Consider the following 26,711-nt stretch of genomic DNA (forward strand, 5'->3'; position numbering starts at 1 on the left):
GTGTTTGAGTGTAAGGGGATCAGGTAAGCTGAAAAATCTTTGCTCAATTAGGCTCTCCTGGGAGCTTCCAGGTGACTGATTTTGTTTGGGCCTGCTGAGAATTTGGATTCAACTTGGTGGGTTTTTAAGAGCCTTCTGTAGTAGGTTTTTAGAAATACTCTCAAAGAAAGGGTTGATGGCAAGTACCTTGGCCTTCACACACCAGAGATATTGGATCTCACATGAAGGCCTGGCTGAATGGGCCTTCACGTGCATGCCTCAGTCACTACTACTTGGTGCTGATGTATTGAAGGATATAGTTGTGATAGGTAGCCCTGGGGGAAGGTGTGTAGAATCATGGGGGAGGGGTGGGGACAGCACTCAGGAGAGGTAGAAGTTGAGAGAAGTTCCATGTAGTCCAAGGCTCCATAAGGAAGGAGGTAGACCGTTAGCATACGTGGAACTAGGCTTCTCCCCCCAGTTTCTTCAGCTAGGAGTTTTGGTAAAAATTGCACCCTCCTAGAGTGTGGTACCTTCAGCATTTGGCTGGAGTCACTCCCCTAGATAAAACAAGTGACCCAGAATGGGAACATCTGGGTTACTTTTAGGGCCCCAACTACACTGGGGGAAAGCATTCTCATGAGCTCAACCTGCTGGCACTCAGCATACAATATGCCTCTTCTTATAAGCCTTTGGGGGGAGGCCAAGGGCTGACTTGGGAGGGGTGTCTAGAGCTTCAAGCCAGGGATGACTTCATAGGAGCCAAAATGCAGGTAGTATGATTTATAGGGGGCAGATGGAGAGGAACAAGAAGTAAAAGGCCCCTTTCCCAGGTGCTGTGGCTTGCCTTTTGTGATAGGGTTGGCCAGGCCAACTTTGGCAATAGCCTGAGCCTCCTGACAGGAGCCCCTGGTCTGCCTTGACCATCTCTACCCCATGAGGGCTCCCTGGTGAGGCCCCTTCCATGTCATATCGCTAATGCTGCTATAGTCTCCTTGACCTCATGGTGGTCTTTGGCCAAGGACACAGGACCCCCTCCAGGGTCCTCCTGGTCCACTGTCCCTTCCTGGGCCTCTTCCCCACTGCCTGGGCCCTCACCCAGCTCCAGGATAGTGAGTAGGTGGTCCTGCTTCGGGGACCGCTTGTGTAGGCTGAGCAGAAAGGGCTGGGGCAAAGAGAAGATGTCCACATTGTTGCCAAGGTCGATCCACATGACATTGGGGAACTTGCTGGGGTCCTTAAGGATGTCAGTAGCATGGCCCGCATCAGTCGGTTGCCGTTGAGTGCCAGCGTGGTTAGGCGGGGCAGGGTGCTGAGTGCTGGCAGCAGCTGCAGGACCACGTCGTGCGTGAGGCCTGTGAAGCCCAGCTCCACACTGTCCACCTGCTCCCCACAGCTCTGCAGATAGCTGGTCACCCGGTCCAGATCACGGGAGGTCAGTGGGATGCCTGACAGGTCCACCGTGTTGTCTGGAGGGCTCCCGGCCAGGACAGCCTTGAGGCTGAAGGGGAAAGAGGCAGGCAAAGTCAAGCAAATGGTACAAGCCTCCTCAGAAGCAGAAGTGCTCTCTGCGTCTAGTGATCATTTTTATAAAACTTGCAGATCAAACTCAAGGGAGAATCCAGGGAGCTCCAGGCCCTTGGCACTACCCCACATCCTGGCTGGCCAGAACCCAAGTTCTGACTGCCCTTCCTGTCTCCATAAGGGGTGTCTGCATTTGCATCTTTACATTTTCCCTTCCTATTCTGTGACTTTATACTCTGCACCTGTTATTATCCTAAAAAATGGAGTTAATGGGGTTGTTATGTGAAGTTAATATATGTAAAACAGAACAATGCCTTGTATAGGTAAGTGATGGACAAATAGTTGCTGCTGCTGCTATTATTAATTACTTGGGTTGAGCTCCCTGCTTCTACCACCCTTGGCTGGTAGCTGTGTTGCCCCAGGATTCGCACAAAGGATCTCAGAGGCCCCATCTTTCCCACCATGCGGAGGGATCTGTAGGGTGAGCCCTGCAGGGGAGGGGACGGGGGATCCAGGCCTGGGGCTGAGTGTTCTCCACCCATCCCGCTCCCTGCTAGCTGCCACCCTTGTCCTTTGTTCCCCTGCTTCTTGCCCTGGGTCAGAGCCTAGGCTGCTCCAGCAGATGGTGTGTCCTTTCCACCAGCCCGTTCTGTTTACTAGTGGTGCTGAGATGCTCATTCCCCACATTTTCAAGTGCCCTGGGAGGGGGTTCCCTCCCTGTTCAAACAGCACATGTTAATAGCAGCTCAGGAGTCAGCCTGGGCCTCCTGGCAAGGCAGGGTAAGTCCCCTGCTTCAGGGATCTGAAGCTGTCCACAGTTTGCTCATTTTGCCTCTGACTGGGGTCCAGCCCCAGGGTGTTTGAAGGTAAAGCTTTCATGGCATGACATTTAAGTGCTTGCAACACTGCCTGGCATCTATTCAGCAGGATTTAACTGTTGGCTGCTGGTATCAATGTTAATAAAGCAGACCCAGTACCCCAGTGAGACTGTGGTGACCAGCCCAGCCCCACCCATACTAGTCAAACAGCAACAGTGCTGTCTTCTGCCCCATTCATTCCTTCAACAAGTGTGTGTTAAGCTCCTACTGGGAGCCAGGCACTAGTGTCACTGAACAGGACGGACAATCTCTGCTTTCATTCTTGGGGTGGGGGGAGGCAGACCACAAACTTGAGGGAGAAGTGATAGAGTAGCTGGGCACTGGTCTATATAGAGGGAGGTGGCATTTGACCTGAAGGGAAGAAAAAAGGTGCAGGCCATCAGAAGAGTTGGAAGAAGTTCCAGGAGAAGACAGAAAGGCCTTAGGGCTGGAAAGGGTTGGGTGTGATTGTGAACCACCTGGGAGGCTGTGGCTGGGACTGGGGAGTGGGTGAAGGACAGGTCACAAAGGGCCCGTCTGGATTGCTTTTAAGTGTGATGAGAAACCAACAGAGGGGAAGGAGACCTCATTTTCAATGGCTCCCAAAGAAGAATGGCTTCACTGCCCATGAGTTGGGGGAGATAGAAGAGGCTCCTGTATTCCAGTTTCCACACCCCCATCCTGTTCTATCCCCATATGTGACCCTTCCCTCCACCCAGGTGGAGCTCCATAAGAGCCTCCCAGGGGTCTCCTTCCCAGTGTTGGGGTAGGGGTGGCCAGAGTGGAAGGAGGTGCCAGAGCTTGCTCTTCTCCAAGAGGGAGGGGGACAGTTCTTCCTCCCCCGCCTTTGGGACCAACAAGCAAAGCCAGCAGTAGCATCAAGACCTTGCCAAAGAGTCTTCGAAGGCCAGGCACCCTGCCCGTGGTCATTTGCATAAAAGGCAGGAGTGCTTCCTCCTCCAGGAAGCCTTCCAGGGTACCCTCTCTGTTTCTGATGGTACCTACCAGTTGTAGCTCACAAGGTCTATGTCCTATGTGCCACCCTCCACCATCAATCTTCTCAGGGACTATCAAGCCCCTGAGAGTCCTTCCTGCTGTATGGACCAGGGTTTTGATCTGGGCCCCTTGGGGACACCCCAGAGAACTGGGGGGTTCAGTTGGGAGTGCCCACTTTTAGCACACTAGGTATGAGAAGCTGCTCATGTCCCCTCGCTTCCAGCCCCATCTAAGTGGGCCCATACTCCCCAGCTCCCACCCTATAGCCAGGGTGCCTCCTGAAGCTCCTCACACCCACCAGGAATGCCCTCCTGGCTGTTCCTCTGACTGAGTCCTCCCTCCAAGTGTCCCTCTGGCTCTGCCCTTCTTCCAGCCCAGGGAGGGGCACCATGTGTCACACACTCAGACTGGCATAGACGCACTGTGGATTGCAACTCACCAGGCCTGTGGCTTCCTCTTCACCAGTCCCCGGTGTCGCCTCCACTGGGAGTGGGGGCTGAGGTGGTATGTACCTCTGGTAGGTACCATAAGAAACAGAGAGGGTACCCTGGAAGGCTTTCTGGAGGAGGAAGCTGGCGGCATAGCTTCTCCATGGCGCCCAGCACATCGCTTTCCTGCAGAAGGGGGTAGGTCCTGAGTCGCTGGAGCAGCTGAGTAGATGCCCCTCACAGACAGCAGTGGTTGCAACCAGTCTGTACAATGGTTTTTATTTTGTTGTTGCAGTTTTTGGCCAGGCTGGGTTTGAACCCGCCACCTCTGGTATATGGGGCCGGCGCCCTACTCCTTGAGCCACAGGTGCTTCCCCAATGGTTTTAGTTTTTGTGGATTAGTTGCTAGCACTGAGAAACAGATTTATGTACCTAAGTCTTGGTTTCAGGCAGTCCAACAACAGTTGGCAGGAGCTGAGTGCCCACTGACCCCTTGGCCAGGATCCACCCAGGATCTCCAAGGGCCATCCTGTTCATTCGTTTGCTCAACAAATATTTACTGAGCACTTACTAGGTGCCAGGCACTTCTAGGCATCTGAGATATGGCCATGAACATCCTGGTTTTGTATTTCACATTGTAAAGAGGAAAGTGTAATATTTTTACCTATTTCTCAAATGTGGGAATATAAAAGAGTGAAGGGGACAGGTCTTTCCCAGCCTAATCCATTCATCCATGTTACCCCTCTGGCCCATCAGTATTTGAGTTTGAGACTCTGGGCATTATGGGCTGAATTGTGTCCCCCACAAATTTATATGATGTCCTAACCCCTAATACCTCAGAATATGACTAATTGGAAACAAGGTCTTTAAAGAGGTGATCAAGGTAAAGTGAGGTCACAGGTGAGGCCTTGATCCAATATGACTGGTGTCCTTATAGGAAAAAATCAGGATACATAAGTACAGAGGGAAAGACCATGTGAGGACAAGGCTAGACAGTGGTCATCTACAAACCTAGGAGAGAAAGCAAACCTACCAATGTTGGACTTCCGGCCTCTAGAAGTGTGAGACAATTAATGTCTGTTGTTTCAGCCACCCAGACTGTGGTATTTTGTTCGGGTGGCCCACCCAAACAGAGACACTGGGATAAAGGATGCAGCAGGAAGACCCAGGAGAGACTCCAATTCTGATGTCCCCAGGGAAGTCAGTCCAACAGGCCCTGAGCCAAAGCTGTGTGGGAGCAGGGGTGTGAATCCCATCTAGGGGGGTGGAGTGTGGGCCACGAGTGTACTTCTGCCAGACCAAGGGTTAGCAAGTGTACTTCATGCCATGGCCAAGGGTTAGCAAGAGCCAGGCAGAGACCCATGTGTGGCCAACAGCTCTGGTGAGGGGAGGGTCAATGCCCTGACCTGTGTAGCCCCCAGCCACACAGTGAGCACTCAGCAGGCTGCTTTGCTATGTGACTCCAGGATCCCTCTATTAATGGAGGAGCTGTGCAGAGTAGTGAAGAGCACACACCTGGGGTCAAACTGCATGGATTTCAGTTGGCTTTAGTCACAAAATGTGGCCTTGGGCAAACACCTGACCTCTCTGTGTCTCTGATGGGCATCTGTGAGGGGATCTCACAAGAGTTTTTCTGAGGGTTTAAGTGAGTTATGACTTGTACTGTGCTTTGGTAGAGACCAGCATGCAGCAAGCTCTCCAGGCTGGCTCGGTCAGCGAATACTGTGCTGCACCAGCGCACTGAACTTGGGCAGGGGAAAGAAGGGAGACTACTTCACTCAAATTGGAGCTGAGCTTTTAAGAGCAGGTGGGTTAGTGATTATTCTATGGAAACAGGAAACACAAGGAATCCCTGAGCGAAGAGGAAACAATCTGAGCAAGGGCTTGGGGGTCTTGGGAGGGTTGAGACTTCAGAGGTGAAGAGGGCAAAAAGGCAGGGCAGGGGATGACCCACTCACGCAGGGCCATGGTGAGTTGAGGGGCCTCTGGGACCCCCAGCTGGGGGTACCATTGGATTTATCAGGCAGGGGCTCCAGACAGGTCTGAGCTAAATGCATCCATCAGCAGCTGATGTGCACCCCTGGCCAGGGAATGAACCAAGAGGGATGTGGGGGCCACCAGACACATAGGAGTGAGAAAAGGAGAAAGAAGTAGAGCCTGGGCACCAAGGGAAAGGGTGGCCAGAGGGGTCAGATCCCCAAGGAGGCCACAGGGTCTCAGCCAGCACAGGCTCAGGAAGGGGCGGTTGTGGTGGGGGCCCAGATGAGGGCTGACTTTGGAGGCCAAAGAGAGAATGGGAAGTGACACCAGAGATGGCACACCTAGAGCCACAGTTGCCCACCTTGGAACTTTGCACACCAGGATCCTAAGACACTGATGCCCTGGCCACCTAAGTGATGGTGGGCAGCTCGGGTACAGGGATTTCTAAAAGTTCTTCAAGTGATTCCCTTGTGCAGCCACGGTGGAGAAGTGCTGCAGGCGGATTTGGGTGATCTGGCCAGCATCACTTCAGGAGCCCCCTACCCAAGGACAGAACGCTGCCAGCCTCCAAAGTTGAGAACTGAGCTCAGCTGACCCTCCTTCTCCAACCACTTCCCAGAGTTTCTAAGATCCTGGTCAGGGGCCCTCCCTCTCCACCCTCTAGGCCAGGGCAGCTGAGCCTTGCAGGAAGGGAACAAAGAGGAAGAGGAAGCGTCAATGCCGCGCCACAGCCACAGGGGGGCAGCCGCGCCAGGGCGCGGCTCGTGATGACTTAGCTCAGCCGCTGCCGTTAGAGAACCGACCCCTCCCTGGCCAAACGGGGACAAAGACAGGCACACCTAACAGAGCTGTCTTGAGACTAGGCGTGCGCCAGTGTTCTCACAGAAGTGAGAGTTCCCATCTGCTTGTCCAAACGGAATAAATAATAGCTTCCGGGACACAGTAAACATCTCTGTGCACTTGGGACTCAGAACGTGACACCCCAAGTATGGCACCTTGGCATGCCGAGCACTGTGAGCAAAGGACATTGGAAGGACTTGGAACCAAGGTCCCTCTGTCCTTCTCCTGTCCTCTCGTGCCCCCCCAGGATTCCTCTTTGCTTAGGAAGCTCATAGAAGCAAGAACCCCTCTCACCAAAGCCAGCCACAAAACTTAAAAAGGTCGCTCTCCCTGCCTCTGGAGTACTCTCCTTCCGGGGGGGCTGTTCCACCCTGGGGGCGAAGTGTAGCTGAACAGGCCAAGTGGAGTTGAGCAGCCGCCTGCTCCCCTCCCCATGCCTACACAGGCCCTTCGTTGGGTCACTTAGGGCTGATGGTCTCATCAGACCTGAGAATAAAAAGTTTTCCCTGGGTTTTGGAGTCTTCTTTTCTCTCTCTCTTTTTTTTTTTAGATACAGAATCTCACTCTGTTGCCCAGGCTGGGGTGCAGTGGTGGGATCCTAGCTTACTGCAGCTTTGAACTCCTGGACTCAAGCCATACTCTCACTTTAGCCTTCTAAGTAGCTGGGACTACAGACATATCACTATGCCTGGCTATTTTTTTTTTTTTTTTGGTAGAGACAGAGTCTCACTTTTTCACCCTCGGTGGGGTGCCGTGGCAGCACACAGTTCACAGCAACCTCCAACTTCTGGGCTTAGGCGATTCTCTTGCCTCAGCCTCCCGAATAGCTGGGACTACAGGCGCCCTTCACAAGGTCAGGCTATTTTTTTGTTGTTGCAGTTTGGCTGGGCCCGGGTTTGAACCCGCCACCCTTGGTATATACACCCTTGGTATATGAGCCACAGATGCTGCCCAATGCCTGGCTAATTTTTTTAAGAGACAGGGTTTTGTTGTGTTGCCCAGGCTGTTCTTGAACTTCAAGTGATTCTTTCACATCAGCTTCCCAAAGTGTCAGTATCATAGGTGTGAGGCACCATACCCAGCAGAGCTTCATTTCTGAAGGCTCCCATGTCACACAGAACTTTGATTAAATAAATCTGTTATGCTTGTCTCTTGTTAAGTGTCAGCCGTGTCCCTTATAATGGGTGAAGAAGGGTGTCACACCATTCTGCCCCTACAACTCACTACAGTCCCGTACCTCACAAGAATCCCAGGGAGTGGGAGGTACTACTCACACTCCCACTTGGCATATGAAGGAACTGAGGCATAGAGGAGTTAGCAGACTGGCACACAGTCTGTAAGAAGGAGTCGGGACCCACATCTCATCAGAGGCACCAAGGCTGCTGCTGTCTCCTAACCACCATCCCAGGTGTTCCCTGCGCTGAGAAAGCTTGTCTTGTCTTTGGCTTAGCTGAACTCAAGGCGTTCTATCACTTACAACCAGAAAAGCCTTTAGCTCAACCACCTGCTACTGACCCAGCTCCCTCCTGGGGGGAACAGGCCTGGCCCAGAGTGCAGGAGGAATAGGAGAAGGTGGGGAAGGGAGGAAAGGGAGTGTCCTTCCTGCAAGTTTGCAACACTGTATGGAGCAAGAGCTGCAACCCAGGCTGGAGCTCTGTGATACCAGCACTGCCTTGTCCTACGTGTCCAGGTGCCCTGTGCCCAGCACTGGCCAGGACTGCAGCCCTATCCTCTGGGAACTTTATTCTCCTCTAAAGTGGTGCAGCTTAGCAGCCCTATTTATTTATTTATTTATTTATTTTTGAGACAGAGCCTCACTATTGCCCTGAGTAGAGTGTGGTGGCATCATAGCTCACAGTAACCTCAAACTCCTGGGCTCAATTGATCCTCCTGCCTCAGTCTCCTGAGTAGCTGGGACTATAGGCATCTGCCACATGCTTGGCTAGTATTTTTCTATTTTTAGTAGAGACAGGGTCTCCCTCTTGCTCAGGCTGGTCTCCAACTCCTGAGCTCAGGGAATCCACCCACTTTTGCCTCCTAGAGTGCTGAGATTATAGGCCTGAGCCAGCACACCTGGTCCTCCAGCAGCCCTCTTGTGTGACCAGACCCCCCTGCTGACTGAGACGACATACCAGCCCTTTCCCTGGAACCTAGACTTGATAATAAGCAAAACTCCTCCATGGCTAGAACCTGACTGGTAAACTGGGGGCACAGGCAGCCCTTCAGGGTGTAGAGTGGACAGGGAGGGAGGTCAGGTGGGCAGCCAGGAGGTGACACCACAGTACCTTTGGGGATGATTCTCTTCCAGGCTTCAGCCAGCCTAAAGTCAGTGTGCTGTGGGTGGGGTGCAGTCAGGGAAACTTAGGACATTGCTGGGTCAAGTGTGGGGTGGGGACTCTCCAGACCTGCCCAGTGACACTGCCAGGGCCTTGGGGAAGAATGAATGTGTTTGGGGGCTTCTCACGGACCCCCAGGGAAAGATGCTCCAGGTGAACTGCAGGCCTTCCCCAGCATCTGATACTGCTCCATTTCTGCACTGCCAGGCAAGGTTTCCATCTGCCACCTTCACACCCCATGCACCCCAGAACTGCCCCGGGACCCCACCAAGCACAGCCCTCCACTGCCTGCACTCAAAGGTGACCCTTGTTCATTTCTAAATTATTTCCATCATCCACCTGTCCAATGCTGACTGCCCTGCTCACTTCACTGAGCACCAGGCACTGTTGCAGAGGTGGGGACCCTGTGCTGGTTTTCTCTGCTTACTCCTTCCCCATCGCCTGTTCCCTGCCCTTCCCTGTGCTCAAGAGGGCTGAGCTCTGGAGTTCCCTCCATGCTTCAGCAAAAGTCCTCACCCCAGCATCCATCTCCTTCCACGCTGGATCAGGGATGGCCTGGGTGACACCAGAACCTACAGAATGGCAGCAGTGATGGTTTGTGACTTCTGAGATGAGGTCATAAATGTACTGCGGCTTCCCTCTTACCACCTGCTTTGGCACAAGTCAGCACAACAGCCATGATGCCAGAGGACTCAAGTGGTTCTACGGAGGGGCCCTTAGGGCAAGGAACGAGGCCTCCTGCCAACAACCCTATAATGTGCCATCTTGGAAGTGGACCTGCCACCCTCTGCCAAGCCTTCTGATACCTGCAGCCCTGACTGATGCCTCGGGAGACCCTAAGCTAGAACTACCAAGCTAAGCTGCCCCTGAATGCCTGACCTACAGAGGCTGTAGGACACATGTCCTTTGCTTCTAGCCACTGAGTTTTGGGATAATTTGTTACATTGTGACGAACACAGTGTGGCTCTGGACCCTGCATTCTCACCCTGCTCTGCCATCAGGTCCCCCCACTGCCTGCAGGGTAGCAACTTCCTGCTGCTTGGAGGCTTTGGTGTCTCAATGTTCTCTGCTGATTTCTTTTATCCTGCCCACAAGCCTTTATTAACCCTTCTTAAAAATTCACAGTGGAATGTGTCACTTGCTTTCTGCCTGGAACAGGATGCAATTGTGAAGGAAAGAGACATCACCATTGTGGTGGGGAAAGCAGAAAATAAATTAGCAAGGTGGTTTCAGAGACCAGCAAGTAAAATGCAGAAATGAATGAGGAAACGAACAGGGCTCAGGTAGACCAGGAGGCCGACCCTAGGCAGGCTTGTTGAGAAAGGCCTCTTGGGAACTTTTAGGAAGGAAGCTCAGAGGAAGGAGGGGGTGTCATGTAGTCATAAGGGCAGCAAAGTCCCTAGGGCAGGAGACAGAGGCAGCTGTGTGGTTGCAGCAGAGCATGCAGGGCAACAGTGGGAAAGATGAGACTGCCTTGCTTGTACAGAGACGGTGCTAAAGCATTTTCAGGGAGATGCAGGTGATCCCACATACATGTTAGATGGCGTTCTCTGTACAATGCATACTACTAACAGCAGGCTGCACCTACCCTCAGCCTGGGGAACGCATAGCTTAGGGATCTCCCACCTTTGCCTCATCCACAGCTAGGAGAGTTCTTCAGAAGAGCCATTCCCCTGTCACACAGCTTTGGGCATTGGCAGGGACCCCCAGGCCTACAGCAGGGCCGGCCCCCACTAGCTGGGTTTGGAACTCCTGAGCAGGGACCAGACCATTACTCTTTAGGTCTCTGAGCCTGCAGGGCTCATGGCCCAGGGACCAGGTCTTCCTGACAACTAGCCTGCTGGGCCTTTGCACACCACTCAGCACATGGCAGGTGCCCACCAACTGGTTAGCACCTTCTGGGCACTGTGTGCTCACATGTGCCAGGCACACAGAAGAGCTTCTTGTGAACCATCTTATCTGACTCTCCAAACAGCTTGACAGGAGAGAGATTATTTTTATGTCCATTTTAGAGTTGAAGAGGACCAAGTCCAAGTAATTCAGTGATTGGAGAAAGGTTACAATATGCCATGGATTGAAATCATCTCCCCAGAATTCATATGTTGAAACCCTAATCCTCAAGGTGATGGTATCAGGAGGTGGTGCCTTGGGGGGATTAGGTCATCAGGGTTGAGCCCTCATGATGGGATTAGTGCCCTTACAGGGGAGGCCAGGCCAAGGAGCTCCCTAACCTACCTTTCTTTCTTTCTTTCTTTCTTTCTTTCTTTCTTTCTTTCTTTCTTTCTTTCTTTCTTTCTTTCTTTCTTTCTTTCTTTCTTTCTTTCTTTCTTTTGAGACAGAGTCTCACTTCGTTGCCCTCAGTAGAGTGCTGTGGTGTCACAGCTCACAGTAACCTCAAACACTTGGACTCAAGCAATTCTCTTGCTTTAGCAAGATAATTCTCTATGAGGTTTCTGTGAGCTGTGATGCCACAGGGCATTGAAGTGAGATTCTGTCTAAAAAAAAAAGCTGCTGGTGATTGAGAGATGTGATAGAAGGGGAAAAAAAGACAGAGGAGAGCTCAGTGTGGAGTTGCCTGGCTCTCCCCTGACTTCCCAGTTGGGGAAGGGTGTCCAACTGCTCATCCCTGGGTAAGTCAGCCTGGCACCCCACAAGGCCCAGCCTAGGCCCCAGCTCGCAGGACAGGAGTAGAACCTCCCTCCAGAAGGGGCTGAGGAACAGTTTGGGTGCCTGGAGAGTCCTAGGGCTTTTCCTTCCGAAAAGGAAGGGGGATGCTGGGCAAGGTGGGTGGGACAGCCAACTTTTTCAGGCAGGAAATGAACATGACCCAGGGGGTGGGTCATCTTGGATTTAAAGACAACTAACTGGGAGTAGTGGGGATTGAGGTAAACTAGAGAGCCCCATGCAGGGCTGCTGTCATCCTTGTATGGCTTCTTTGTGCAAATAAGAAGTCCGCCTTTAGGAGGACACAGTTCTGCACCATGGTCATGGTTTGGTTGGTGGAGAGAGGGCTGGGTTTTAATTATTCCCTGCTTCTCTCCAATCTCTACCTCTCTCTGAGCATGTATTTGTGCAGTGTACAACCTGAACAACTGTACATGGTGTACCTGGCCCTGAATAACAGAGATGGCTACTCAGCTGCAGCCCTGTAGGAATCAGGGCTTCATGTTGCTGAAGCTTCTAGTTTTTTAAGGGCTGCTGAATATAGGGATCGTGTGAAAAATCCTGTTTTTAAATGTTGGCAATGAATTCACCCCAGGTGCCAAACCAAACCCATCTGTGCTGATGGCACCAAGGGAGGGCACCTTGGGGCTGCTCTCTTGGTGCCTGCAGGAGGGGATTCTCTTGCTCAGAAAGGTGCCCACCTCATACCCCGGGAACTGGACTGCAGAGCCCTACCAGCTTGGGGCAGTGGATGTAGCGTGCCAGGCTGATGATGAGGTCGTGAGTGATGCGGTCCACCAGGTTCCGGAAACTAGCATAGCAATACAGAACGTCATCCAGCCAGGTTGAATCCATTCCCAGGTCCTGCAAGAGCAGAGGGCGCCAGAGGTCAGGATGGCTGCTTCACTCACCTTGCCCAACACACTGGGACAAGTGGGCACAGGCCACTGGGTGCCCCTGCTGGCAGCTCAGCATCCCCCGGAACTCTGGCAGGGAAGTGTCTGCAGGTCCCTAGTGGGCCTGGATGAGCCCAGGCCTCTTTCTCTCTCTCTGAGCCGAGGAAAAGTGGGCTGGACGTTCACGGGCGCCACAGTCTATGCAGGTCCCAGTGTGTTCACCTCTCCTGTGATGTCACTGGCCTATTCCTCTCCATTTTCCCAGAGGATGAAGCCAAGGGTGGCCTGCCACAATGTTAGTGGCTGTTTCCCCACTGGGGGCAAAATTTGGAACCAGCATGCATAGCAAAACTCCTCTGTCTTGTCACAGGATTGTTCATTGATAGAGTTGTGTTTTCAGCTTGGTGCCTATAGCACGGTGGTTACAGTGCCAGCCACATACACTGAGGCTGGCAGGTTCGAACCAGGCCCAGGGCCAGCTAAAACAACAATGACAACTGCAACAAAAAATAGCTTGGCGTTGAGGCAGGCATCTGTAGTCCCAGCTACTCGAGGGTCTGAGGCAAGAGAATTGTTTAAGCCTAAGAATTTGAGGTTGCTGTGAGCTGAGATGCGACAGCACTCTAGTGCGGGTGACATAGTGAGACTCTTGTCTAAAAAAAAAAAAAAAAAAAAAGTGTGCTTTCTTCCTGCTTCTGAAGTTATATTTACTTCTCCTTAGGCAGATGTGGCCACAGTACCCCTCTGCCTTGGGAGCTTTTGAGTTGCAGGCCAGAGGAGGAGGAGGGTCCCAGCCCCAGTGGCCAGGAGGGAGGGGGGGAAAGGTGTGGGTGACCATCTGAGTTGCTGCAGGGGCTTGCTTCTTGTTTTGTTGGGATATTCTGGTCTTTTCTAAACACCTTCCCCATGATTCTGAAACATCACAAAAAGGTGGGACATTCAACAAGATGGGATCTGTGCAGAACAAGTCCCCAGATACCGACTCCTCCAGCTGTCAGAATCTCAGGAAGGTGGGGATGACCTAGACTCAGCCTGGGGCTGTCCTGCACAGACCCCCATCTGCTCTTATCCACCATGGGATGAGCTGGGCAGGAGGCAGGGGGAGGGCAGCGACTCGGCTCTCTGGCTGACATTTCTATAATATAAAAAGGGTCTTTCCCACGTGGGTCTGGAGGGGCCAGGGTGTCTCCTGGGGGCAGGCTCTCTGAGTCTCTGAGCTGGTCAGGTCCAACCTGCACTGGTAGGGGCATTCTGCCTCCTGCCCCTTGGACAGCTTTGTTGGTGCTGTGGTGAGGACAGGAGGGGCCAGTCTGGAGGGCTTTGTTTTCCACATGGCAGGAATGAACCTTTGAGGCAAACTGCCAGCCCTGCTCCTGGGTGTCTGGCTGCTGACATAATTACAGGGACCTGTGTCCGGGGGCTCAGGGTCTGGCACAGCTGCAGTGGCAGGAAGCTTCTCAAGTGTTGGCCTAGAGCCTGGCCCCTTGTAAAACCAAGTGTCACACTAGCCTTAGACCTCTGGTCCTGCTCTGGCATCTTCAATCTCTCAGGCAGTACTGTACCCTGAAGCAGATGACCTAATATCACTGAGCCTCAGTTTCCTCATCTGTCAGATGGGGACAGTGACTCCAGCATCATGAGTAGATAAGAGAAACACCACCAAGTGACATATGTAAAGTATCTGGCAGGGAAGAGAGTCACCAAGAGTGGTTGCCCTGAGCCCACTTCACTTCCATTTCTTTATTTCTGCCCCCTTCACTGGGAAAGACCCCTCCCCTTATATAGTGGTTCTTAACTCCTTTTTGGATCAGAGACCCATTTGAGAATGTGTCAAGAGCCATGCTCCTTTTTTCAAGAAAAATACAGGAGTGAGAGAAGGGTTCGGACTTTCCACACTGGTCGCATGGTCAGGAGGGTGTGTGGGAGCCATGTGACCTGTGGAATTCTGGGACACAAACCATCACCCAGTAACATGCAGAATCTCAGGGCAGGAGGAGGCTGGGAAGGTGGGAAGGCCGAAGGTCAAAAGGGCTTGTGGTCTCGGGTCTCAGAGGCCTGCGTGGCCAAAAGAGCTGTGGCCTAGTGCCTGGCTCCCCAGCCGGACCTCGCTTACACCTTGAGGCTCTCCTTCCTGGGGCCAGAGAGGTAAGGAAGGAAGGAAGGAAGGCAGAAGACGACCGTGAAAACAGACACTGTCATTCCCATGGTCAGAGGCTAGACTGTGGCCATGGGAGGAGGCCAGAGGCTGCAGTTATTTTTCTTCTATGGGCTGTCTGCAAGCTAGGATCCTCCTCTGTGGCTGTCAACATCATGTCAGCCTCTTTCCCTCCCCTGCTTCCCCTGTGCATTCCCCCTGGCACCTAGCGGTCTTCCCCTTACAGCCATCCTTGCTCCCTGTCCCCGGATGACCCTGAGAGAAAAAGCTGGACACGGGCCCGGCTGAAGCCCAGCTAACTGAAAGTCTGTGGCAAGGCCCCTCTCTCTGTGATCTCCTTCTCCCTCTGTGAAATGGCAGGTGAACCACACAGTAGTTTTTAAGTTGTATTCTAAGATCTTGGGGCTGACAGGTGGGGGCAGGTTTGGGCAGGAGAGGGGAGAGAGGGGCAGCAAGGCTGTGGGCTGTGGTGCTCAGGAGTGGCTCCTGGCTACAGACAGACACACAAAGGTAGTTCTGTTGTCAAAGAAAAGCCTGGCACCCTGCCTGGGTGACCATTAGGGTTTCTCATGCTCCTGCCAGCCCCACTTCATCTTCCCAGCTTCCACCACATTTCAAGGCCAGTCGAGGCTGACCTGTCCTGGAAGGACCAAGAAAACCCTAGATGCCAACCCAGAGGCTGTGGCAGGTCTGAGCAGATGCTGAATGTCCTTTCCCAGAGCCACGCTCCCACCATCCCCTCCTCTGGCCGGTCGCCCCAGGTGCCCGGCTTGCTGTGGCTGCCCTCTGTGTTTGTACCATCCTTCCTTGGGATGGGGCAGTGGGGAGAGGGGATCCCCCAGGCGGGCGCTCTGGGTCACTGTGAGTCATGGCCACCTCCCTCCCTGTGAATTCCAGCTGGGTGGGGCTCCCCAGTGTTCCAAGGCCAGGGCAGTGAAACCCAGGCGGAGCCTGGCCAAAGGCTGCTGCATGCTTTATTGCTTTATTTTTCTATCTCGAGTCTGCCTAGGTCCTCAGAATGCTTATGCTGTTTCAGGGCACTTCACAGTCCCGAGGACCTTGGCCACGTTCAGGTGTCCTCTCCACATCTACTCCCAGTAAGCCAGTTTACTGGGGATGACTGTGTCCCCGCCCATGGGGACTACTTATGGTACTGGGTGACGGAGGGGCGCTCCTTGAACACTCAGGTGTCACAGAAGGCTGCAGCCTGGGCCATAGCCCTGGGAAGTGTCCAATCTGTAAATGGCCCCTGTAAATGGCCGCACAGACACTGCCCAACACTGCCCGTTCGGCACTCCACTCTGCCCTGACTTCCAGGAAGAGATGGGGGGACAGGCATGTGAGACCCGCTGCCTGTGTGAGGAACCTGGGAGAACCAGATCCAGATGTGGCCCCTCCTGAGCACAGCCCTAGCCCAGGAGGGGCTGGTTTGCCGGCAGAGTTCCAAGCATTGAGGAAAAGCTCATCTTCCTCCGTATGGGTCTGGGTTCCACCTCTAGGAACAGCCCCCAAACCCAGCTATTCAACTTCAGTCGTGTGGGACCCACTTCCTCGCGATGGTGCCTCCTGGAGAGGCTCGTTGCAAGTGGGGTAAAGGGTACAGGGTGGAGGGTACGGATTTCTAAAAAGAGAGTAGAGATTCACATGGGCGGGGTTGGTATTAAAACAGCATTTCTCAAAGTGTCTTCTGAAGATCTCGGGGAGGAGTCATTGAAGCCATTTTGGGGGCACAGCCACATTCTCTCCCCACCGGCCCAGGGTGTGGATGCCAGACCTACTTCAGCCAAAGCAGCCTGTCACAAGGCGGGCATGTGGGCGCGACACGTCCGAGAACCCGCTGTCTTCTAGGGTGTCACAAACATGGGAAACTCCACCTTCCTCATTTTCTCCTTTGGAGAGTATAGTCATTTTGTAAAAATGTATTTCTTCCCCAGGTGACCTTACTAATTTTAAATGAATGAATAAAGATGTTCTTGTTTTAATTTCTCCCACAGAAAATAGCATTAGATATGTGATTCAACCCACGTAGAGAAAACGTCTTTGAGGGCCTCAGTAATTTTAAAGGTATTAAAGGGCTCCTGAAACCCAAAAAAGTTTGAGCCTTGGGGTGAGAAGAATGTGGTGCCCTGAAGGAAGGGGCTGAGAGTGGGGTGCCAGGTTAGGAAGTGGGGGCCCCCTGGGAAGGATGTAGCTTCCTCTGGACCTCTTCTCTGTCCCCCACACCTGACGCCTTATGAGGCTCTCTGGCAGTGCAGATACAGATTTGTGTGGTGCCACTGAGGGTCCAGAAGAGCCCCGGCCCACACTGGGGTCTGGCAGAAGGAGACACATCCAACCCAAGGGAATGTGTTAAAAAATTTGAACCACTATGGACCCTATTGGTAATTGCTGGAGGAGAGGAGTCCATGAACAGACCACCAATTATGGCTCTCGTGGTGCTAACTCCCTTGTGCAAACATATTTACATCAGTGCAAACCTATGGCCCTCCACCAGCAGCACCAGCTATAGGAGGGGAATCCACCAGTCGATCTAACCGTTTCTGTTCCAGTGGTGCAAACATTCCTTGTGAAAACCATTTCAAGGAAGCTGTAGCACTACCCCTAAAATCTGATTTGTAGACTTGGTACAAGGCAGCCATCACCTGTGGCTGGGGAGGAGGATCTGGTTCCTGGACCTTCCCAGCCTAGGTCACCTGAGACTAGGAATGTCTCTCTCTAAGTTGGCAGGAGGGGTGTGAGGAGACACTGGGCACAGTTACTGGGCAAGAACTCTCCAGAGGGTAGAGAAAAGATCCTCCTTAGAACAAGGGAGATCCAGGAGAATCCATGCCATCTCAAAGGGAGTGTTGCACAGCCACAATTGCCTCTCACAACTAGGGATGGGTAGCATTTGACTCAGTGGCCCACACAATAGAGAGGTCTCTGAGAGATCTTGTCAAACACCCTGACATCTGCGGGGGGTATTCTGTCAGGCAACCAGAAAGTGGAGAGGATGGGCTGTGGGCTCAGGATTGCAGAGGAAAATTTGTTCCCTTTTGCCGCATGCAGCATGGGAAACCAGAGGTGAGAATTTCTTGGCATAAAAGAAGAGGCTTCATGGCTCTCAAAGAGGTCCTTTGTTCCTGGCTTACTCACAGAAAGCCCATGGCAGGCTCCCCATTTGGGGGGATGTCTCCCTTTCCGGTTGGCAACAGGTGCATTCTGTCTAGTTGCTCCTTATCTGATCTCTATTCTCTTTCTCACCCTCTCAGTTTGCCTTAGTGGGGATAATGTGTACCTTTTTATTTATTTTTTTGTCATTGTGTTCAACTCTCCAATTTCAGTTTCCTAAAGTTGCCTTCAGTTTAATTTTTCTTCTTTTGGACATGGGCTTTTGGTGAATGTTGCTTCTAGTTGTTCATCTTGTCCCATTATTTATTTATTTATTTATTTGGAGACAGAGTCTCAAGCTGTCACCCTGGATAGTGCCATGGTGTCACAGCCCACTGCAACCTCAAACTGTTGGGATTAAGCAGTTCTCTTGCCTCAATCTCCCAAGTAGCTGGGACTACAGACACCAGACACAATGCCCAGCTACTTTTTTTTTTTTGGGGGGGGCGCTGTAGTTGTCATCATTTAGCAGGGCTGGGCTAGATTTGAACCCACCAGCTCTGGTGTATGTGGTTGGTGCCCTAGCCGCTGACCTTCCCCTCTTGATATGTTACAATTGTATATGACAATATTGAACTCTATTGTTTAGCATGATTAAAAATTTCACTATAAATCACTTATTTATTCATTTCCAATAAAATTCTCTCTGAATTTTGATATCTCTCTGTTTGAGAGATATCTGTTGATATCTCTCTGTTTATTAGCCTGTATGAATAAAAAAATATCTCTAGTATGTTTGTTTTAGTGGTTTTGGTCAAAATGTGGTTGATTCTGTCTAGGTGAGTATTCATGAAAATTGTGATTTCTGCAACTATATATTGATGAATATGTATTACATTTATGTGAGAGAGCTACTTTTGTAATTTGAAGGGAAATTTTGAGAAGTTTTATAAGTGTATATTTGAGATATAATTTTTCTTCTCGTTATTGTAAAACACAATATAAAATTCACAATTTAATTATTCACATCAGTCATGTTAATTATATTTACAATGTTATGCAATGTATGTCTAAAATGCACACATCTTGCGAGACTAAAATTCAGTAATATAAAACAAAAACCCATTTCACCATTGCCTAACCCCTGAAAAATATCATTATTTTATTTTGTTTCCAAGAGTGTAACTACATCAGAAATAGTATTATATAAGTGCAATCAGATATGCTACATCTGTATATTTTTGACTTATATTTAAATATGCATAATGTCATCAAGGTATATATCTCTATTGCATCTATGATAAGTTTATCTGCTTCTGAAAACCTCAAAAATAATACATTATATTCCAAATTGTATTTCTTAGTAAGGGCAGTTTGGATTGCTTTCATCTCCTGGTTTTTGTGAACATTAGTGCATTAATGTGGGTTTGTAAATAGCTGTTAGAAAATACATGCAAGAATTTATACCTATGTTTCTTCTGATTTATTGGTTTAGTTGCCTGCCTTTTTGTCAGTACAAAACTACTTTGATTACTATAGCTTTTTAATGTTGTGAAATCAGAAAGTGTGGTGTCTGTAACATTGTTTCTCTTTCTAATGATTGTTTGGATCTCTGTGGTGCCTTAGGATTCCAGGGGATTTGAGGGGTGACTGTTTTTCTTTTTGCAAAAATAAAATGGGAGTTTTAAAAGGATTACATTTAATCAGCAAATAAATTTGAGCAGTATGGGCATCTTCTCAGCATTAAATCTTCGAGTGCTTGAACAAGAGTTTATTTCCATGTATTTGTGGATTTTTTCTGTTCTTTCTAATTGATTTATACTTCTTTTCCATTTTCGTAAGAAATGAAAGTATAAAATTTCAATTTTTAAAATTGTGACAGAACGGTTGGTTGTTCCAGGAAAATGTTTTATGAGCTAATGAGAAGATTGTATATTCTGATATTCTATGTCTCTATATACCTATTAGGCCTAATTACTTTATAGTATTTTCAAGTTTTTTTTTATTAATAATCTGAATTTATTTATTACTGAAAGTAGAATATTGAAGTATTCTATTATATGTTTTTTTTTATTTCTTGCTGCAATTCTGTCAATGTGTTTACATTTTTTGTGACCTTCAGTTCAAGAGAAAGATATATATATATATATATTATGCATACATATATTATTTATGCTTCCAAGCAAGACAATTTTATTATTTAATGAACCTTATCTCTTGTGAAAGTAAAGTATATTTTTTAAAATGTAATATTTTTAACATAAAATGTGATGTGCCTACAATAATTGTGATCTCCACTGCTCTCATATTCTTTTTTTTTTTTTTTTTTTTTTTGAGACAGAGTCTCACTATGTCACCCTCGGTAATACCGCTCACAGAAACCTCAAACTCTTGGACTTAAACAATTCTCTTGTCCCAGACTCCCAAGTAGCTGGGACTACAGGTGCCCACCACAATGCCTGGCCATTTTTTGTTGCAGTTGTTATTGTTGTTTTGCAGGCCTGGGATTGGGCTCGAATCTGCCACCTTGTGTGTATGTGGCCAGTGCCCCACTCACTGAGCTACGGGAGCTGAGCCTGCTCTCTTCTTATTAACATCTTTTTTTGGCATGTTTCTTCTATCACACCAATTTTAGTACATTGCTTTTATTAGATACGAAGTTGAGACTTGTACACAATGTAGTTGGATTTTTGATAGTCCCTTTGTGGAAGAGATTTCCATATGTCTTTTAAGTGGAGCATCTATTGCATCAACTTCATGTAATTTTTAAAAAGGCAACAACTTATTCTTTCTCTGATGTTTTCTATGTTTGTCAGAATTTGCTGTTTTTCTCATTGTTATCCTTTGTGTCTCATTGACTTTTAGAGACATAGTGTATTTTCACATTTTCTTCTCTGTATCTCTGTAAGTATTCTTTATTTTTATCATGAGAATTTCCTAAAATCTTTTGAATTTACAAGATACATTAAAAAGGTGTAACTTAGCATTACTTCTGTATAAAATTTTATTGACTTTCGAATTTTATAGCACAATTAAAATGTTTTATGCACTATTATTATAACACCACAGTTTTCTTTTCTTTTTATTTCTTTATATTTCTTTTCAGACAGAGTCTCCAGCTGTTGCTGTGGGTAGAGAACTGTGGCATCACGTTCAGAGAAAGCTCAAACTCCTGGGCTTAAGTGATTACTCTTGCCTCGGCCTCCCAAGTACCTGGGATTACAGGCGCCCGTCACAATGCCTGCCTGCTTTTTGGTTGTAGTTGTCATTGTTTGGTGGGCACACTCCTGGAAAACAGGCTGGGGATTGATCAGGAGCTGTGTAGAGAACTGTGGGGCCAACGGGGGACTTTCCCTTGGGCTCAGAGAGCTGAGTTGGGAGGAGAGGTCATTGGCCAGAGACAAGAGGAGCTTGTGTGCAGATGTGCCACAGACACACATGTGAACACGATTCACTGCCACCGGCTCACCTGTACTCAGGCCTGTCCCCTTTCAGCAGCAGGTGAAGCTCTACCCCTTCATCCCCCCAAAACTCTGAGAATCTTGGTGTCTCTTCCTTAACTCCCCAGCTGTCAGTCCCCTGTTTTTGGATTCATTCCTGTCTCTCATGTCCCTTCTGCCCTCTCTTTTCCTTCTTTTTTCCCCACTCTCCCCTCCTGCTCGCCTTTTCCCTCCTCTCTCCTGGTCCTCTGCTGGGGATGCTGGCTGCTCTTGCCTCCTTCGACCAGTAGATGGGAGCCTCTCCGCAGCAATGGCACCCACATTTTTGTTTGGGCTAAAACTCAACAGGCTCTTCTCCCTCTGCACCCTGGAACTTCTGAGCTTTGGGTGTGGTGTTCTTAGGAACCATGCTCGGTCCTGGGGATAGCAGAATCCCCAGAAGCCCACACATGGGGGAGGAGGAGCCTGGAGACATCACTGGTCTAGTTCTCTGCTTCAGAGCTGGGGCCCCAGGACACCTTTTCATTGCTCCATTAGTAAAAGAAAAACAAAACAAACAAACAAAAAAATCGACCAAAACCAAAAACCTCTCCTGTATTTAAAATCCAGGATATCTTACAGAGCATATCAGGCAGTCTCTGAGAATTTCAGAAAACGTGGCAGCAGGGGCCTCAAGCTTTCTGGGGCACAGGAGCAGAAGCAGTGTCCCGTGTCTCTCTGGACAGATGAGGTGTTTTCAGATCCGCCTTGGTGTGTACACCTACTCCACCCATTTCCCCCAGGCAGAAAGTCTTCTGTTTTCCAGGAGTGTGTTGTCCAGCTGGAAGTTCCCCCAAAGCAACTTCTATGAGGTGGGGACCTCCTGTCAAAGGAATTTCATCAGCATCTTGCAATGTAAAGGCAGCAAGGACTAAGTATCTGGGCGCAGTCTTTGTGGTCTCGGTCTCGCAGCATTATTTGCCATCCCAGTGCAAATACCTAAGCCAGGAGAATCCTGAGGTCCCCCAAGAGGGTACCGTACACCTGAGGGAGCGGGCTGCGCATTTTAGAAAACCTTGGAGACTGTTCTGTAATGGGCTATGTGTGGTCGTGGTGGGGAGTTCAGCTGACCAATTTCCAGATTTATCATCACCAGGGTATTGGGAACATATATGAGGGTAAAATATGTTTTTACTCTTGGAAAAATGTAAAAGAAGAAAGACCTCAATTTATTTCTGTTCAATTATGTCTTCAGTGAGACAATGGGCATTTATGGAGCGCCTGCCATGTGCAAGGCTTGAGGGTGTAATGTGGGGTGAGGTCAAGTTGTTCCTTCTTTGCACAGGAGAGAGGAGAAGAAAACAGGTAAAAGACCTGGATACAGAGTCACACAGACCCATGAATCTTCCAACCAGCCAGTCCCTCTCTGCTAATTTTGTGCAGGTGGGAGAGGATGTTCCCAGGACACAAGGGCATCTTAGTCTGGGGCCTGGCACGAGCTCAGTAACACCCAGTGTCAGAGGCTACCCTCTCGCTTAGTATCCCTGTAGGCTCCAGTTTCTTCCTAGAACAAGGCTGGATGGCTTCTCCAGGTGGCATAAGGAGGGAAGGTTAGTGCATGCACTGGGGTCAAGCTGCCTGGGTTCAAATCTCCTGTCTTCTGCCCCCATTAGCTATGAGACCTTGGAAAGTTCCACCATTCCTTTGGGCTGAAGTGTTCTGCCTGTGAAATTGTTCATAATTATTGTTCTCGCATAGCTATACGCATGTGGATTGAATAAGAAAATCCATCCAAAGAAGGCTCTTTACATGGTGCCTAGCTCATGTAAGCCCCTACTGAACACAGGCTGTTATTCTGTCCTATTGTTTTATCTTCTACGCTCTGCCAGGTTTGAAACTGAGATTCTGAAGAGACTGATACCAGCTAATGGATTTTTCACTCTGAGATTCAAAAAGACTTTTGTTTGGTTTTGTTGGGGAAGGGATTTTCAACAACTGCTAATCTGGTCCTATGTCCCCAAAGACACGAGCCATTTCTGGACTTGGTGCCAGCAGCACATGAGTAAGTAGAGGCAGTGTCCACCTGTCAGCTGTGTCTCTGCGAGGGAGGCTGAGACAGCACCAGCATACAGAAGGTGCACAGTTCATTCTCTGGGGTGAACGGACAATTTCCCATTGCAGGGCCCGGACTGTCCTGCTGTTCTATCCTACATTCTTCCCCCATCCGATCCTGCCCATCCTTAGGTTCCAGCCTCAGACTTCCTTGAGACCATTCCCTACGACTCACTCTCCCATTCGATCATCTGTTTACTTGCTCAATTAGTGCACATGCATGCCAGGCCCATGACAGATCCCAACAGGGCAAGGATGGACAAATCCTTATTACTGTCTGCCAGGAGATGGCCGTGGGGTAGGCAGACAAGTACCTGGGTGACTACAATTCATTAGGCAGTGTCCCCGTGACACCTGTTCAGGCCTGTTTTAGGGGAAGGGGTTGGTCTGAGTCCTAGAGGAAGTTATTAAGTGCCTGTGACACAAACGAGGCCTTCACAACTGGGAGCAGATTTCTCTGATCCCTCAGGGAGGCTGCCCTGCTCCAAGAGGCTGGAGAGGATGCAGAGGGTATGGAGGGGTGGAGGCATGGACAAGGAGCAGGGCTGGAGAAAGACAATGACCATGCTATGAAGATGGCCGCCTCATCCAGGTGGCTCTGGGGCTCACAGGCAGAGCACCCGTGATTGGAGCAGAAAAGGAAAGGGCAGAGTGGAGACCCCAAGCACTGCAGGGGCCTGGACTCGGCCTGGAGAGAGGTGGCTCTTTTTCAGCACCCAGAGGTAGCAGGAGGTGGGCAGTTCACAGCAACCTTCGGATGTGCCTAATTCATGTGTGTAGCACCTGTGATGTCTCGTGAAGGGATGTTAAAAATAAATGGTAACCATTTGCTGCAGTGTTGAACAAATGGCATCAGTCCGATGGGTCTCAATTCCAAAATGCATTCTAACCCTAGCAGTTTTCAAGACCCTCACTTGGTGAGCTTCCCCAGAGCATTTGTCTTTGCCTGATGTCACTAGAAGTGATGCTGGGAGGGTCTGAGCCTCTAGGAAGGAGGTGGACCAGCTAAAAATCACCCCAGAATGTCTCTCATCACAGGGATTCTCAAGGGTCCAGTCAGCATTTTGCGTCCCAAGGGTACTTCTCAGTACCGTGGGACACCTCCCCCATCCAGCCAAGGCTTTGTAGTTCTCAAACTTCCTAATTCTACAACCCTTAAATACAGTTCCTCATGTTGTGGTGACCCCAAACCATAAAATTATTTTTGTTGCTACTTCGTAATTGTAATTTTGCTCCTGTTGTGAATCTTAATGTAGATATCGGATGCACGATTTATTTTCATTGTTACAAATTGTAGGTTGAGAACCGCTGCTCTAGGGTCATGCAGCTATTCACTTGGTCACCTTATTCTCAGCCTAGGTTCATTTTTTCTCCACAAGAAAAATATAATAGATTACTTGGCCACAGAAACTAAACCAGGACAGAGGAATTAACTTCCCTTTTTGTTCTGTGACTCAGAATTTCTGACAAGTGATTACCAAAAGGTGCGTCCTTTTCTGGCGGTTCCTGTGTGTTGGGAAACCCCAGACTGTGCTCTTAATGTAGAAACTCAGGTCATCCCCAGGGCTTCCTCCACCCTCTGTGTCATGGGCATTTCCAAGCTGTTGTGTTGAACTGCAAAATTTTATGTAATAATACATGCACACGAACTAGTAAATTGATGAACACAAACTAGATTCAACAAGCGTTTTGAGACCTTAGCCTGGCCTTACATTAAACACGGGTATTACTTCTACAGAAAAGTGAATTTTTGGATCCATACAGAAAACAAGGTCAAATCTGAAAGATCAGCTTCAAAACTTCCTCCTTGTTTATAATGATGTTTTAATCTGGTTTCTGTCCATTCCTAGCTCAAAAATCTGTTAATAAGAACGTGAGAGGCTGATGAGAAGCTCTGGTTTAAACACACACACACCACTTACATCTACTTTCTTCCACTTACGAGTTCTGTGACTTTAGATTTTAGTTCCTGGATTCCTCTAGAATCAGATCCTGAGAAAAAGATTTGGGCATAGCCAATTTTTTGGGGGGTAGAAGATCACAGGGTACAGAAGGGAGGCTGGGGATATGAGACAGGGCCACGGGAATCTCACAGTAGCTTCCTCAGTCCTGCTGGGGACCCTCATGGGAACCATATAGGTCAGACCCAAGGAAGCTGGGGTCTTTTACCTGGCCCCGCAGAGGCATGCATGACATTGTGACATTACCTTCCTTTCGTCATGTTTCTGTTTGGTCTTCTCTTCCCAGACTCCTGCTCAGTTTCAGCTATCTGCTCTCTTCTAGCCGGGACAATTCCAGATGCCCAACCGTGGGGTCCTGAATCCACAAAAAGTGTTCTCTTTGTCTTTTAGGAGCTGACTCAGGTCTTAGTCTTCACACCTGACAGGACACTGGCATCCCCACCACCAACACAGCTCCATTGCCCTGCTCATCCCGGCAAGTTTAAAATGAAAATGATGGCAAATTAGAGTGATACCGAGAAGCCACAGCAAGTCTTTCCTCATTTGGCTGAAGCCTTGGTGCCCTCAGTGCTGCCACCTGTCCCTTTCTCCGGAGTATACCTCCATCCTCACGCATGCGCGCGCGCACACACACACACACACACACACCGGTGTGGCCAAAAACCACTCAAGCACACACCCCAATTTCAGGTTCCCCATCTTGATGGCTAAAATACTCCCAGTGACCAACACACAGCCCTTTTCTCCTACATTGCCATTTTACGTTACTTGAATGCTTGTGTTAATCTAATAGTTTAGATTTATGTTGGGTTTTGTAGCACATTATATTTTGACCGATACTAACATTCCAACATTTAGATGGAATAAGATAAGAAAACTCTCTTAATCTCTGCACTTGGGTTCCATCAGCTGTCAATAATTCATCATTTGAGTCCTTCAGACAGATTTACAAGTTTGAATATATTGCATCCATCACTGAAATTAACTTTAGGGGCAAAATGATGTGCAAGGTCACACAACTTCTCCAGGAGGCAGATAGTGTGTTTCAGAGATGAGTCAACTCTTGACACATTTATGTGGAGGAGGCAGGCTGGCAGCATTGAAGCAGCAGTTTGATAGGGGCCCAGGTGGACAGGGACTGCTGGCAGGGCATCACTCAGTGTCCTGTAAACAGAGCTCTCTGCTGGCACCAAGAGTCTTGTGCCATGCACCAAACACAACGCACCATGAACCACTTGAAGCTGGCGAGGGTGCAGTTGTGCTGTGTGTTAGGCAAAATCAGGCACGGATCATGTCAGGTGAAGGCATCTCCTTTGGTGGAATTCTGCTTGTCCTGCTCTCATGGTGAATTCTTGGGAAGCAGAACTGGAGTTAAGGATTCAGGTTGACCTGATGTGACCAATAACTTATTCGCAGGAAGGGAAAGAGGCTAGCAATGTGTGTGCTGTCAAGCCCAGTGGGCAGCTGGAGCTTT

General features: G+C 49.5%; 1 pseudogene; it reads right to left on the reverse strand.

Annotated features, from left to right (window-relative positions):
* Nucleotides 1–946: 946 nt before the first annotated feature.
* Nucleotides 947–23,388, reverse strand: LOC128579261 (leucine-rich repeat-containing protein 75A-like; annotated as a pseudogene).
* Between the last annotated feature and the right edge of the window lie 3,323 nt (nt 23,389–26,711).

Source organism: Nycticebus coucang, unplaced genomic scaffold, assembly GCF_027406575.1.
Source record: "Nycticebus coucang isolate mNycCou1 unplaced genomic scaffold, mNycCou1.pri scaffold_43, whole genome shotgun sequence".
NCBI lineage: Eukaryota > Metazoa > Chordata > Mammalia > Primates > Lorisidae > Nycticebus > Nycticebus coucang.